Source organism: Panthera uncia, unplaced genomic scaffold, assembly GCF_023721935.1.
Source record: "Panthera uncia isolate 11264 unplaced genomic scaffold, Puncia_PCG_1.0 HiC_scaffold_823, whole genome shotgun sequence".
NCBI classification, from domain to species: Eukaryota; Metazoa; Chordata; class Mammalia; order Carnivora; family Felidae; genus Panthera; species Panthera uncia.
The window spans coordinates 12,645-26,001 of record NW_026060005.1 but is presented as its reverse complement, the minus strand read 5'-3'; the positions used below and the strand labels follow the sequence as shown (position 1 = coordinate 26,001).

General features: G+C 45.0%; 1 long non-coding RNA gene across 1 annotated transcript; it reads right to left on the bottom strand.

Moving 5' to 3' along the window:
• Positions 1–932: 932 nt before the first annotated feature.
• LOC125918459 (uncharacterized) lies at positions 933–12,644 on the bottom strand. Its single transcript, XR_007456447.1, has 4 exons — positions 12,354–12,644; positions 8,659–9,308; positions 3,067–3,209; positions 933–1,715 (listed from the first exon to the last, which is right to left on the bottom strand). It is a non-coding gene; the product is annotated as an uncharacterized LOC125918459 (long non-coding RNA).
• Positions 12,645–13,357: the final 713 nt, after the last annotated feature.

Genomic DNA, 13,357 nt, shown 5'->3' with positions numbered 1-13,357 from the left:
GAGGAGGGAGGGAAGGAAGGAAAGAGAAGGAGGGAAGGAAAGAAGGAGGGGACAAGGGAGGGAGAGGAGGGTGGGAAAGAGGGAAGGGAGGAGAGAGGAAGGGGTAGAAGGAGGGGTGGAGGGAGGGAGGGGTAGAAGGAGGGGTGGAGGGAAAAAGGGGTAGAAGGAGGGGTGGAGGGAGGGAGGAGGGAGGGAGAAGGAAGAAATGAAACACGTTTCTCTATTAGATGTCTCAGTAATCCTCGCAATACTCTGTGAAATCAGTATTGTGACTCCCTCTCGAAAGATGAGGAAATGGGACACAAAGCGATCACACAGGGAGTAAGTCGGTGTCCAGGGAGATTGGGTGTTGTTGAGCACGTACTGGGCTCTCCAGATCCGGTGAGGAAAGTGAGCGACAGGCGCGCCCCCACTGCTGCTCACTGTTGTGAGTCCCGCGGCTCCATCCGTGCCTCTGGGTCCCTGCCTCTCGGGCTCCGTCTCTTTTCCCACAGATTACAAACCTTGTGATCAGAAGGAAGCTGAGTTCCTGAGGGTGATTGCCCCTCTGCTTCAGGGTACTGCCAGGTGGCAATGTGGCCGAGTGGAAAGAACATTGGGACTGAATTCAAGAGAGTGTGCTGGGGTCCCCACTGCCCCATTTCCTAACTGGGTGATGTCGAATGCCTCACCTCATCCTTGAGGACCCCAGCTTCATCATCAGTAAAATGGGGGTGCTAACAGTTCCCTCAGAAATCTGTGAAAATCGTATATGGCATTACACGTACCCCAAAGCTCGTTCTTAAAAGGCAAGGTGCAGTCGTTTTTAGGAAGTATCATTTTAGTAAAAAAAGAATCGCAGAGGATTCTGAATGTTTTTCTCTACTTCTGAAATTACAAGATGGATGGATCGTTAAGGGTGTTATTTCCAGCATCATGGCACAGGGATCAGGGAGACTTACTGGGGACGGAGTTCCTTCCCCAGTATCTAAACCACATTGCCTGGTCCTACCCTCTTCTCCCTCCTCCAGAGCGTGAGATAGATTCTGAACATGGGCAGGGTAGGGGGCTGAGTTATGAATTAGGACGTCCCTTCAGGGAATCTCTTCCTTTAAGTGTAGACTTGATCATGTTCGGCTCTGTGTGTTTGTAAATGTACACGCGAACGTGCCCACGTTCATTTCCATCCATTTCTTGCTTTTATGTCTCAGTCAATAGTTTTTGGCAATGCCTTTGCAACACCATGAACTGTAGACAGGAAATAAGACCCATCCATTTGTGCTGGTACAAGCTAAAGATTTTCTATAAAGTGACCACATTTCCAGGCTGGGCGAATGGATTTCACTGCAGGAAAAAAAAATATTGTGAGGTGGGAGAAGTGCAGCAAAGGGAAATATTGGCCACTTTAATGATTTACAGAAGCATAAAAAACCTCCTTGCCTGCTGAGATTTCATATTTCCCCTCCTGCCGGTAAGGGGGCTGGGGTAGGGGGTCTGATTTGAGCTGTCGTGTGAGGAAGCCTGAAAATGCAAAGCCAAGGCTGGCCCCTTCCTGAATATTCTGTAGCCTCCAGTTGAGCCGTCTGACCCGAGGAGCCGGCGGTGGTTGGGGAAGGGATGGAAAAAAGGAATGAAGGTGGGCACACCTTTTAGGGGTGACTGTTGCACACGTAGAGCCTGGAATACTAGCCTGGGGAAGAGAGATGCTTAAGAAAGGCAGCTCCTTCATTTTACACCTGGGGAAACAGAGAGCCAGAGATATAAAGTGACTTTTCCAAGATCACAACTCTAGTTTATAGACAAACTGGAACTATACCCAGACCTTCTGGATGCCAGTCCTAAATTCTTTCAGCTATACCCACCATTAATACTATCATTATTGTTAGTATAATTCCCATCACAAAAAGACCACCAAGAGCTTCCTACCTGCCACAACTACACCACCAGTTTTCCTAACAACATCACGCTCAATTTTCATACCAACTCTAAAAACAATAGCTCAGATTGGCGTGCCTGGGTGGCTCAGTTGGTTGAGCATCCGACTTTGGCTTGGGTCATGATCCCATGATTCAAGGGTTTGAGCCCCGCATCAGGCTCTGTGCTGACGGCTCAGAGCCTGGAGCCTGTTTCAGTTTCTGGGTCTCTCTCTCTCTCTCTCTCTCTGCCCCTCTCCCCCCTCAAAATATGAATAAACATTAAAAAAATAAACAAATAAAAATGATGTGTTATGATTTCCACTTTAGATGAGGAAACCGGGACCCAGAAAGACTAAATAGCTTGCTGAGATCGCACAGCCAGTTAGTAACACAGCCAGGGTTTGAACCAACACCACCAGGATCTGTGCCCAGATCACTTCTGAAGAGCAGGAAATCCAGACACAGAGAGTAATAAACTACCCCTCAGATACGCTGCCTTAACTTCACCAATGAACACAGTCAAACATGTCTGGCTTGAACAATTCTGAGGAACAGTGGCTTTAAAGCAAAGCCCAAGATGGTTAAATTTAGATGGGAAACAAATGGGAAGCAGCCCGTTTCCTGTACGGTTGCCGTAATTTGAATGGCTTGCAGCAGTGAGTAGTGGGAATTGAGCTATTAATAAAGGAGCCGGCAGAATGATTTACAATCAGACATTAATATGGAGATTTTCATAAACACAATAATTCACACCCAAGCAGAGTCATAAATGTAAAGTTGCATTAACTATTCTAGCTGGCATGGAATGTCACACACAGTGTGAAATTGAACATTCCATTGTACTGTAATAATGGACTAACGGAAAGTTTTTCTTGGGTGGGGGGTGGGGCAGTGGGAGACCAGATACTTCCTATTGCAAACTTACTTAGTCCTAGTAAGGACCTAGCTCTGCCCGTGCCTTACTCCTTCAAAAAACAAAGCAAAACAAAACAACTCCCCCCCCCCAAACTTTTTATACCGAAATAATTTTAGATTTACAGAAAAGTTACAAAGATAGTTAAGAATAGAGAGGATATCCTTCACCCAGCTTCCCCTATTTTAACATCTTATATAACTGTGGTATATTTATCAAAACTATGAAGGTAATGTTGGTACGATACTGTTAACTAACCTCCAGACTTTATTTAGATTTCAGTAATACCCTTTCTTTTTCTGTTCCAGAATCCCGTCCACGATCCACATAACGTTTGATCATCAAGTCTCCATAGCTGCTGGTCTGTGTCACTTTTTCAGTCTTTCCTTGTTGTTCATGGCCTAGACAGTTTTGAAGATACTGGTCAGGTATTTTGTAGAACGTCTCTCAATTTGAGTTTGTCTGATGTTTTCCTCAATTCTAGGCTGAGGTTATGGGTTTTGGGAAAGACCACCACAGAGCTGAATTGCCCTTCTCAACACATCACACACGGGCGCATTATATCCATGTGACTTATCACTGATGTAGTTGACCTTGACCATTTGGGTAAGGTGGGAGGTATTCGCCAGGTTTCTCCACTCTAAAGTTACTATTTTTTCCCCTCTCTGCATCCTATTCTGTAGAAGCCAACTCACTAAGTCCAGCCCATACTGAGGGACAGGGAGGATTAAGCTCTACCTCCCAGAGGGAGACGTTTCTACATATATTATTTGCCTTACACTTTTTAAAAAATAATTTTAGATTGATTGAACTCTTTGCACTTTACTATAAATAATAAATTATAATAAATAAAAAATAAATAATAAAAAATAATAAATTCCCAGGCTTCTTAAGCACATTATTTTGAACATAATTTGACTTCTTCTTGATTGCTTCCTGTCCTAAGTATACTCTAATCTCCGTAAATTTTGTGGCCTTTTCTCAGTTCTTACCTCCCTTGTCCTCTGCAGATTTTGACATTGTTGGCCACTCTTCATCAAGGAAAAAAATTTCTCCCGATGACCCTGCCATTATTCTCTTCTGTCTCTTCTTCCTCCTTCTCAGCTCATCGCCACTGTGCACCTGCCTCCATTTCAGTTTCAGTCCCTGCTCCTCTTCCTTCCCTCCCACCTGAGCAAACATGCTGTCCGGGTGCCCTGTGGTCCTCACCTCTCCTCTCTCTCCAGTGCTTCCCTGAGCAATCTCACTCACTACATGGCTTCAAGCATCATCATGACTCACATGACTCTTAAATCCCTGTCTACACCCTGGATCCATCTCTATACCTACTGTTCAGGCTTGACCTCTCCTGGCCACCTCTGCCTTCTACTATACACCAAACTCATTGTCTCTTTATTAGAGGACTGTTTAAGCTGTGTTTCCCTTTTATGTGAAAATCTGAGCTGGTAGAGGTCTGGGTAAGAGGCACAGCTCTGCTGGGGCCCCTTGTTGTTCTAATCCTAATGCTTTGGAGGTTGCCCTCGCCTGCATGGCTCACTACTCCATTCCTATATAGACCTTTAGGAAAGGGAAAGAAGAATGGAAAACAAGTGACTCTTTTTAAGGGAATGATCTGGAAGTGGCACATATCATTCTGCTTACATCCCATTGGTCAGAACCTAATCACATGGCAACACCTGTTGCAAGGGAGACTGGGAAATGAAGTCTTTAGCCGGGTAGCCATCTATACAGCATGGCGGAGAAGGAATATTGAGATCATTAGCAACCCCCAAAACTTTTCAGTTTTTCAAAAAGCCCACCATTTTGTCTATTTCCTGACTCTCACAACTCCTGTCCCAATATTTGTTGGTGCTCCTTCCAGTAACCTTGATTGGAAATTTGGGTATTTGATATTTCCTCTTAGTTTACCTCAACAAATTCCCCCATGTTTAATATCTCTTTCCCATTCTTATTGACACTACACAAATTCAGACCTTCATTGCCTCTCATTTGAGCTCTTGTAATCATTTCATAAATGATTGTCATGTTTTCAACCCCTTCCTCCTCCAAACCATCTTTCATATGGGTACTTATTAATCTCAGTCAACACAGCTCAACTCTTCAGCCCTATTTGTGAATCTTCAGTGGCTCCCAACCGCCAACCCAGTAAAGTCCAAATTCCTTAGTCTAGCACTCAAGGCCTTGCACAGTCTCTCCCAGGCTCTCTGACCCACTTTCCCTCTCCATTTTGTTCTGCACCATATGCATTCTCCTTTACATGACACACCCTGCCTCAGCCCCCACTCCCTGTTGCTCTGCCATGATAAGAGGATAGCAGTTAACTGTGCTGATGGCTTGCTTTGAGTCAAACACAGTTAAATACATTATTTCATTAAATAGAGGAACCATAAGATAAATGATAATTATAACTATTTTACAAATGAGGAACAGAGGCTCAGAGGAGCAAAGTAACTTACCCCTAACTCTCTGCCTAGAATATGACAGAGCTGTTTGAGCCCAGGCTTGTGTAACTCCAGAGCCTGTGGTATTGTCCCTAGACTACACCATTCCCTGTCCCAATGACTGCTCAGGATGCTTCCTCCACCAGAAATGCCCTCTCCTCTTATGAACTCATGGTGAAATCTTTTATATCTTTCAAAGCCCACTTTGAAGGCCACTTCTTCCATGAAGCCTTGTCTGGATAACTCAACTGGAATTTATGCCTCTTTCCTCTGACTCCCACAGCCAGGTGTCTACACCTCTGTTTCAACACTTAGCATCTTCAACCTTGTGTTACAAGTGCTTACAACAGACTTGTCTTAATTTTTCCACACTGGACCCCGAACTTGAGGATGACAGTGTTGTTGGGCAGTATAGGTCAGTATTACTCATTTTTGGTCTCTGAAGTAGAGTGTCATATGATCTCAACCCCCCACATCTAATCTCAGCATCCAAAATATTCCTCAAATCTAACTCCTCTCTTCCTTCTCTATTACTGCTCCTCAGGCCCTCAACATGTCTCTCCTGGATCACTGCAATTATCGCCAAATATGTCCCTGACCTACTCTTAACTTCCTCTCCATAAGGCTTCCAGAGTGATTGGTCCCCATTAATGGCTTCCATGTCCAATGCAATGTACTCTAAGCACCTTAACTTGGTAGGGAAGTCTCTCCAAGATGGCGACCATACCTACCTCTGTTGTCTAGCTTGTTCTTGCCTTTTTATGCTTGAGAGATAGTGTATACACTATACAGGTTCTCATACTTTTGTGGCATTCTTAGACTATTCTGCCTTTCTGAAATGTCTTTCCCAGCTTCCTTTGTTAATGCTTACACCAAGACTCATCTTGGGCAAGGTGACCTTCAGGAAGCATTCCCTGAACTCCAGATTGGGCTGGCTGCTCTTTTTTTCTCTCATGGTATGTTCATATGTTATTATACTCAAATGCATATCTCTTTTAGTTGTACCATTTAATTGGAATTATCCATTTATGTGTCTGCTCAGCCACCTGTTTGCACATTTTTAGAGGTTAGAAATGATGCCTTGGTCATCTTTGTCTTCCTTACACCTAAGTCAACGCATATGTTAGGTATTAAAATGTAGCAGTTTGTTGAGTGAATCATAAAAATCAATTACTGTATTATGCCTTAATACAGTGATACCAGCTGGTCTACTGGAATTCGTAAAGATTATTGTCTATATTAAAGGATCTGTCTTTCTTTTTTTTTTTGTAGTTTATTTTTTCATTTTGAGAGAGAGAGAAAGAGAGAGAGAGAGAGAGAGAGAGAGAGAATGTGTGCCAGGGTAGGGGCAGAGAGAGAATCCCAAGCAGGCTCTGCACTGCCAGCAAGGAGCCCAGTGCAGGGTGTGGTCCCATGAACTGTGAGATTATGACATGAGCCGAAACCAAGAGTTGGACGCTCAACCAACTGGGACCCAGGTGCCACTGGGATCCCATCTTTCTGTGTTTGCCTGCAGTATTTTCTGCTGTCATTTCACACAGTGGTGAGGAAACTTGCCTGTAGAGGCACCTGGGTGACTCAGTCAGTTAAGCATCTGACCACGGCTCAGGTCATGATCTCATGGTTCATGAGTCTGAGCACCGCATTGGGCTCTCTGCTGTCAGTGCAGAGCCTGCTTTGGATGGATTCTCTGTCTCCCTCTGTCTTTCTCTCTCTCTCTTTCAAAAATAAACATTAAAAAAAACTGCCTGTATTGGCTCTTCTTTTATTAAGGGAAGTCCTCTATTAGATTCTGGATATAAATCAGGAAACTAAGATGGCTACAATAGTATTAGAACAAGAGTATTTTATAAATGTAGCAACACCACCAATTTTGCCTGATTTTTTTTTTGTTCCATTCTGGTTCTTGGTGTGTTTTGCAGTGGTATGGCTCCAGGATTCAGGTTAGAGAGCTAGAACCAACTGGGACACATAAGACATTATTCTGCTCTTTCTTTGAATGTGACTAAAAAGTCGTAGTTTTTCCAAGACCATTCTAGACATACTCTCTTTGCATTCATATATTTTATCTTCTTTGATCCCCCAGAATATCCCTTTACAGCTAATGTATTATCTGAATTTTACAGATAATGAAAGAGACACATAGAGGTTAATGGGCACATCTAAGGTCACACAGGCAATAAGTAGCTGAGTCATGCCATGAATCAGGTATCTCCACTCAAAATCCAGTGTTCTTTCCTTTATCCTACATTTCTCTTCTTCTAGGAAAATTATATCTATCTAAACCTATGCTTTTTAAAACTGCAGCTTGCAGCCCACTATTTGGCCATAAAGCAAATTTAGTGCATACTAAGGAGTATCCATATGGGATGGGACAGGATGGAATGGAATGGAATAGAATAGAATAGAATAGAATAGAATAGAAAAGTCTGAAATATCAGAGAGCGAGTATTGGTCATGAAACTTTTGTCCCAGGTCATAATATAACACATTTTTCTTACTCTGGATCATAGTAACAACAGCAACAACCAAAGTGGAAAAGTTCTTCTCTTAACTACATCTTAAAATAAGTCGCCAAAGTGACCTTCTAATTTCCGAATGTGATAGGCATGTTTCAGTTTCCATCTTCTTTGACCCCGGGTAGATTTTGACACCTCCGTCTGCTTGCGCCATCACAAAATGTTTGTCTCCCTTGGAGTCTTAAGCCCCTCTTTCTCCTGGGACTTCCGCGTCTCTGACAGTCCTTATTCTAGCACCTGAATGTTGGTGCTCCCTAGAGCTCTCCATGACCCTCTTTTCTTCCTGCTCTGTGGTCTTAGCCTACGTCCAACTTCAACCACCATCTAAAAGCCAGGGACCCCCAGATCAGAGCACAGCACCCCCGTTCTCTCCCAAGGCCGACTCACAGCCCTCTCCTGCACACCTGCTTCTAGATGTCCCCAGGTCTCCCAGAACAAGCAAGTCCAAATGAACTCATTATTGACCCTTCAAGCCCACTCCCCGCTGTGTCGGGGCGGGGAGGGCACCTATTCACCCGGCCATCCAAGCTAATAACCTGGGAGTTCTTCCTGACTCCTCTTTCTCTCATGCCTCGACATCAAATCAATGGCCTCCCCCTGTCAATTCTGACTCTGCTACACCTCTCAAAATTGTCTGCTCTGCCACTTTCTTAGTTCACAGCCTCATTATCTCTCATTGAACTACTGCTTCCATTATCTCCTTCCTGCAGTCGATCTTCCACATTGCTGCCCCGATCTCAAAAATGCAAATCTGACCACCTTGGGTCCTTATGTGAAGTCATCCCATGGGTTCGCTCCAGCGTGGACTGGATGAAGGGGATCACCTTGCAGCATCCCCTGTGAGCCCCTTTGACTCTGCCCACCCTTGCTTCCTCCTCTCTCCCTCTCACCTGTCCCTCGAATCCCTTCTTGGCTGCAGCGTCCGCCTGCGATGTATATTCCAGCTTGAACTCCGTGGCTGCTTCCTCTGAAGGGTCCTCTTCTTAAGACTCACTTCCTGTGTCGATACCTGGGCTCACCCCTGGCTTTAGGACATTCCCTAAATACGTCTTGCTTTTCACATCACACTATACTGTAATTGATTATTTGCGTTTCAGGCTCTGGCACTCTACTGTGAACATTTCGAGAACTAGAATTAGGACTTATCCACTTTCCTATGCCTGAGGCACTGGCATATAGTAGGTGTTCAATAATGTTTGTAAAATAAATGAAGTCTCAGTTCTGGCGTTTACTAGCTGTTACTTTGAGCAATTCCCTTAACCTCTCCAGCTTCGTTTTCTTCTGTAAGTGGATAGAAAGTAACGATTATCCGGTGCTTCTATGCATCAGGACCTACACTGTGTTTTTATATAGGCTGTTTAATTCTTACCGCATACCTCATCTTACGGGTAGTAGAAATGATTCCCCATCTTACAGGTACAAAAAAAGGACACTGGAAGAATGGGAGCACATCGTCTGTGGTTGGACAGCTGGTGGGTGGTCATTGCCGGGATTTGAACTTACGTCTGCCTGGGTCCAGCGCTCTTTCCACTACACCAAGCTGCCAATAGAAAAAAAGAAGAGAGTATCGACTTCACCGGGATTAAATGTGATAATGTATGTGAAAGCACTTTGTAAACTGTTAAATGCCATGAAAATGTGAGATGATATTATTGTCATTAAGATCTGCCATGGTCTGCCTATCATGGTTAGAATTCTCAGAAACTGAATATTGGAAATCATTCCGTTAGAGCTGGCTGCAAAGGCCTATGGGAATCAGACACCACTCCCGGACTATTTCTGCAGGATACCTGCTCCCTGCTTGCGGATGCAAATAAGCAGCCGCAATGCAACAGGAGGCCCAGGGGAATGCAAGAATGCTGTGCCCAGGGGGAAACCAGGGCAGGTGTGCCTGTCAGTTACAGGTCGTGACACCCTCTGAATGCCCCAGTGACACAGTTGTGTTTTAGAATCTTTGCTGCTGCAACATCCCATTTAGAATCTTGGTGTCGTGCTTGGGGTCGCGAACTGTGCTGCGTTTAGCTGCTGATGCCGGTGTGTGAATCGTTCTGTTGACAATCCTATGGTTGCTATCTGGGTGGCGTGCCTGTAGGATGGCGGTGATCTACGACAGTGCCTTGCATCAGGGAGGCATCAGGGAACCACCACGAGACACAAGATTCTCAATCGAAATGTGTTGTGCTTAGCTGGCCATTTAGTCACCTGAAGCCGTCAGGAGGCTCTGGGAAGGACGGCTGCGTGAGGGTATATGGCAGCCAAGCCTTGTGGCCTATCAGAGTCACTTTCTCCCGTTGATGGCAGGATGGTGGGAAAGACAGTCTTGTGTTTTAATTGACTGGGTAAACTGCCTGGGCAGTGGAAGGTTAGCTCCTTAAATTCCCCTTTCATCATTTGAACGCCACTTAATTCCATCTAACATCTTTGCTTGTTAATGGCTCTTGTTTTTTATTGCTGAAAAGAAACATGTTCTAACCAATCTGGACAAACCATGGGCATGTCTATAATTTAATGTCTGCTGACCCCAGTTTGTGGCATTTTTTCTTCAAGTGCATTTTCCCTGGGTCTGTAAACCCTCCCTTGTGTCCGCCTAACATCCTTCTCCAAACTCAGTTCATTTTCTTCTCAGGTTAATAAAAAAAAATGGCGGGGGCTGGGGGACTTTACAGTGATGCTCTGAAAAGGCTGTGGAGAGAGATTCTATTGGATATGGAATCAAATCTTAAAAACGTTTGCCTTATTTCTTAGGAACTATGAAACGTGATTTCCTGTAATGAATAACAACTAATTCAATCCAGAGCGCTAAAGCAAATGCCTCCCAATTTTGTCCCTTCAAAGACTGCTTCCTCTGAACACACTGTACTGCCTCACAACTGGGAGCCCGCGATTGGTTTTGAGGGGCAAGGACTAGGGCTGAACCTGATTGTTCTTGAATGTTGTCAGCTCTGGAAAATTCCTAATATACTCAGGAATGCTATGTTTACAATAGTCTGGCTTCTACACCACAAGTAGACATGAGTCATCCAGATTCATGAACAAAGTGCCTGGATATCAACGTGTCATAAATTTCGCTGGAGGAAGAGACATCATTAATCTCCTTTCCTTTCTTTCCCCAGGGGAAGGAGATAGTGGATTATGGACCCTCTCCAGGTGGTGGTCAGAGGATATCAGACCAGGTAATAGATACACTTAATTATTATTGCTTTCACCCTGAGATCTCAACAACTTGGCTTCCAGGACTGCTGTATTTACCATGGAGAGGCATGCCTACCGTGCCGCCATTTCCAAGTTGGCAGCTGTGAGACCCGTCACACCAACGGATCTTCCTTAGGTTGAGAAGTTCATAAGAGTAACAATAGAACCCAAGACGCTGAATTCCCTGTTCCAGTGCTCTCTGTTGGCCTGAGCTGTTTCCAAACGGGCTAGAGGAAGCAAACATTCAGCATTCTCTGGTTTTCTTGCCTCCGTCTTTTGTAGCCATTTCTGTTGTCTTTGGGAGCCAAGGGCATGCATGAGGAACCAAATCTTGTAAACGCAGTGCCTGAGTTTTGCCCCTGAGATGCTATAACTGCGCAGATAACAACATTGGACTGAAGCTAATAGCCCAGCATGGCTCACGGCAGTATTCTGAGCTTACCTACAGATTCACTGTGGTGTTACTTATGGAGATGACAGATTTACTGTAGCTCAACTTAATAAAATAACATTTATGGGAATATCTGCACAATTAGAGCACACTCCAGGTCATAAATATGCTCCAGCCAAAGCCACATCATACACATTCCCCAACTTTTGGACACCGCTGTTCTTTGGAGATTGATGAGAGTTCTTGCAGGTAACTAGCAGCTGGATACAGGAAAGGTGCCCAAAAAAGGACTCAGAGAAGCTCCCTAGTTCTTAAGAGAGAATTCTACTTCATAACCCATTCCTTTTCAACATGTCCATTACAGGTTGCTATGTTGTATCTGCGTCTCCTGGTTCATTAGCACCTTAACTGGAGACAGCCAGGTGCAATTAAATTTAGCCAAGTGAACACTCACTTTTTACCTGTGTAGCCCTGTGTATGTCTCTCTATCTCCCTGGGCCTCCCTTTTCTCCCCTTTAAGATCTTAGAGTTGGGGGGCGCCCGGGTGGCTCAGTCAGTTAAGCGTCCGACTCGTGATTTCGGTTCAGGTCATGGTCTCACGGTCGTGGGATCGAGCCCCGTGTCAGGCTATGCACTGAGCATGGAGCCTGCTTGGGATTCTGTCTCTCCCTCTCTCTCTCTCTGCCCCTCTCCCCCACTTGCATGCACCCTCTCTTTCTCAAAATAAAGAAATAAACATTAAAAAAAATAAAGCTTAAAAAAAATCCGGGAGTTGGGATAATGATCTCCAAGAGGCCGGAATTAGAAGTTTGTCTCTTCTGGGGTCACTCACCCAACAATCCTAAGTGAAAACAAAACAGGTGGTCAGCATGATTTGGGGGGATTATCTCTGGATTTCACAGTTTTGAACTTCATCTGACCCCTATCCCTGCCTCCCATACCAGTGGCCAGATATTATCTAGAGCTGCCTGAAGCTACTCAGTCCTCAGACATGGAACTCACCAGAAGTGGTGGAGCAACCCCAAAGTCCTATCTTGCCCCAAAATGTCTGCCATCATTTCCAGTGGGATCCCCATAAAACCGTCCTGAGGACAGAATTACTAGTGAGGCAGATAGTTGATTCTTTGACTCTGGACAAGCTCGCTGGACGGTTTTAGAGCTGTGTAGACAGAGTCTGGGTCAAACTGTTAAAAGCACTTGTGTAGGCAAGCCCAGCATCAGCTAGTGTCACAATGACCAGCTGGAAAGGGACAAATGTGAACAAACAATGGGCTGCTTTCTTTCACCATGCCAAATAACCCGGCCTACCGATTTTCTTTTCCCACTGACTTAATTGTTCTCTCAATGGATCTGACTCACTTCACAGATTGTTTCCAACCATGTGGACACAGCCCAAGTTGCCAAGTGTGGTGGTTCCTGTTCCCTCCACTCCAGTGAGGTGGCTGTGGGGGAGCTCGTTGACTCACTGCCCGAGGCTAGCCACGTGACAGCGTTTCATCACACCCTCCTTCTGGGTGCAAGCACTTGCTTGCAGACATGCAAGTCACAGACGCTGGGAGAAAGAGACACATCACACACATGCCCATGCACACACGCACGCGTGCACACGCACACACATTCACCATAGCAAGGAAGTCTGGTCGGGACACAGGGAAGTTCAAAGGGCTGGGCATCTTGAAATTTTGTAAATAGCCACTAACCCAGGACAAATTGGGCCCATTAATAATGAAAAAAGCCGATTTCATTGATCTGCCTGTCTTACAGTTCACTTGCTTCTCTTCTTGGGATGGCAAAGCTCTACTTCTGATCGCTCTACCCACTCTTAACACACAGGCCAGGAGCTGGGGCTGGCCTGAATGAGCTCTGTGGAGGCCACACCAGAACTCTGTGATTGGGGATGGAGTGTAGTCAAGAGTTTAATTGGTCGGTGAGTCACAGAAGCAGATACAAAGGGGTCATTGAAGCAAGGAAGGCCTGAAATGGTCATAGGGAGCCAGAGTTCATAA